The sequence below is a fragment of the Athene noctua genome, unplaced genomic scaffold, assembly GCF_965140245.1.
Source record: "Athene noctua unplaced genomic scaffold, bAthNoc1.hap1.1 HAP1_HAP1_scaffold_382, whole genome shotgun sequence".
Taxonomy (NCBI): domain Eukaryota; kingdom Metazoa; phylum Chordata; class Aves; order Strigiformes; family Strigidae; genus Athene; species Athene noctua.
The window spans coordinates 5,001-7,500 of record NW_027437840.1 but is presented as its reverse complement, the minus strand read 5'-3'; the positions used below and the strand labels follow the sequence as shown (position 1 = coordinate 7,500).

Here is a 2,500-nt window from a genome sequence, read left to right as displayed (position 1 = left end):
GGCGCACGCCCCGCACGCGAGCGGCAGCACGGCACGGTACCGCCGCGGTACCCACCCGCAGACAGCCGCCCGCGCGGGAGGAGGCCGGGGAAGAGGCCCGCGCCTCTCCCCCCCCGACACCTCGGCCCTTCCCCACCGCCGCGCCCGACCCGGCCGGACCGAACCAACGGGCCGCCCGGCCCCGGCGGGACGAGGCTCCGCCAAGCGGGCGTTCCGGGAGCGGGGAGCTTCGGAGCGCTCCCCGAGTCTCCACTTAGGGGGACGAAGGCCCTCGGCCGACACCGACGGGCCTGCGAGGCACCCCAGCCGCGCCGCCGCGGACGCCGCCCGCCCGCCCGCCGAGGCGAGGCGGGGAGGGACGGCGCACCGGCCGGCGATTGATCGTCAAGCGACGCTCAGACAGGCGTAGCCCCGGGAGGAACCCGGGGCCGCAAGTGCGTTCGAAGTGTCGATGATCAATGTGTCCTGCAATTCACATTAATTCTCGCAGCTAGCTGCGTTCTTCATCGACGCACGAGCCGAGTGATCCACCGCTAAGAGTTGTCTGCCTTTCGGCACCGCCCCGCGCGCGCGGAGGGGCCGGGACCGCTCCGCAGAAGCGGCCCCCTTCTCGGACGACGGACCGCCGCCCCACCGACCGACCGACCGCCCCCCTCCGCACGCGCGGAGGGGGCGCGCGACGACCGGCGGGCGACGGTCGCGCCTCGCCTCAGATGACCGTACCGACATCACAACGGAGGGAAGGAAGGGAAGGGTGAAACAAGCTCCGAACGGCAAGGGCCCGGGGAGCCCGCGCTCCCGACCGACCTGGGGAAACAACAAGCACCTTGCTCGCTTCGGAGGCGGCCCAGGCGCCCGGGCTCGGCCCGGCCTCCGCACGGAGGGCCGGCGGCGCGTCCGACCGCGCGCCCGGACCTGCACCCGCCTCTCGCTCGCGCGGAGGGGGGAAACCACAGACGCTGACCGCCGCGCGGGCGACCAGCGGGGGCGCCCCGCTCGCGCCGCGCGCGCCTCCGCGCCGCCCAGCGCCCGCGCGCTGCGACAGCCGGCTCCTTGCCCCCGTGGCCCCGAAACCCCGGCTCTCGCCCCGACGCCGGGAACGCCCGCGCGGCGCCGCCGCCGCACCACACCGGAGACAGGGACGGACGGCCAACCGCCGGAACCCGAGACGGCGACGCGACGCCGCCGCCCGGCGCTCCGCCCGACCGCCGCCCGGCCACCGCACCGCCGCGGCTGCCCTCCCGGAGCCGCCGCCGCCGCTTCTCGTCTCGGCCCCTTCCGCAGGCACGCGCCAGGCAGAAGGCGGACGCCGCTGAGCCGGAGGCGACGCCCCCTCTCCCCGCTTCCGCGCGGAGAACGGGACGGGGAACGCCCCTCGGCCGCCCACCCGCCTCGCCTGACCGAGACCGGGAAAGGCGACTGCGAAGCGACGGGCAGGACCCGGGACGGGACAGGCCACGCGGCCGGCCACCGAGCGACCGCCGGCCGGCACGCCGAGCGGCGGCGCCGCCGCCGCCGCTCGGGCCCGGGGGCTGCGCCGCCCCTCCCCTCAGCCGGGGCGGGAAGGGGTGGGGGTGGCAAGCAAGGAGCACGAAGCCGCAAGCGCGCCGCTGCGCGTCCACGGAGACGCGGCGGCCCGAGCAGGCCGCCCCGCCCGGCGAGACCCCCGACCGTGGGGGAATCGCCATCGCCCCCGACGGCGAGAGAGCCCGCGCTCCCCGCCGGGGGGGGGGGAGGTTCCCCTTCGCGTTTCGAGGGCGAGGCAGGCCGGCTGCGGCCGACCGAACGCCGCCGGTCTCGCCGCCGAGACCGGACCGCGGAGAAGGGGGGGCAGGGGGGACACCCCTCCCCGGCGCGGCCGCCCGAGGGGACAAAAAGCCCACGGCGTGGGCGGCGGCCGCCATGGCCAGGGCCTGCACGAGAGCGACTCCCGCCCCTGGAGGCTCAACCGCCGCACACGGCCGGGGCCCGCCCCTGCGGGTCGCACCGAGCCGCCCGAGTCTTTAAACCTCCGCCCGGCTCCGCGGCCTTCGACCCCCGGGCTCAGCCGAGGGAGGGCCGCGGAGGCGCGGACGCTAGGTACCTGGCCCTGGGGTGAGGGAAACATCCTCAAGGGCCCCGCGGGGGTGCCTCCCCCGCTGCCGCCATCGGGGGAGCGTCCGCCCGCGGGGGCGCGCCCGACATCCGCCACCACCACCACGTCCTCCTGGCCCGGGGCCCGAGGTTTCCCTCAGTATCCCGGCGCTGCGCCCGGGAGGAGAGCCGTGGCTCGGGCCGCCCGCTGGCGCGCGGGACACGGCCCGGCGCGGGAACTCGCCCGCCGGCCCGAGGGCCGGCGCCACGCACCCGAGCCCGGAACGCCCAGAGGCCTCGGCCCTGCACGCGGCCGGCCGGCCCCCCGGCGGGCTTGCTCCGCAGCAAGCCCGCCACGGTGCGGGCAGGAAGGATCGGGGGAGACGCCTCCCCCGACCCCGGCGAGGCCTGCTCTGCCCGCCGCCCC

The 2,500-nt window shown here is 78.2% G+C and overlaps 1 non-coding gene across 1 annotated transcript; it reads right to left on the bottom strand.

The window, feature by feature from the left end:
* Positions 1–389: 389 nt before the first annotated feature.
* Positions 390–542, bottom strand: LOC141955647 (5.8S ribosomal RNA). The gene has a single exon (XR_012632677.1). It is a non-coding gene; the product is annotated as a 5.8S ribosomal RNA (ribosomal RNA).
* Between the last annotated feature and the right edge of the window lie 1,958 nt (positions 543–2,500).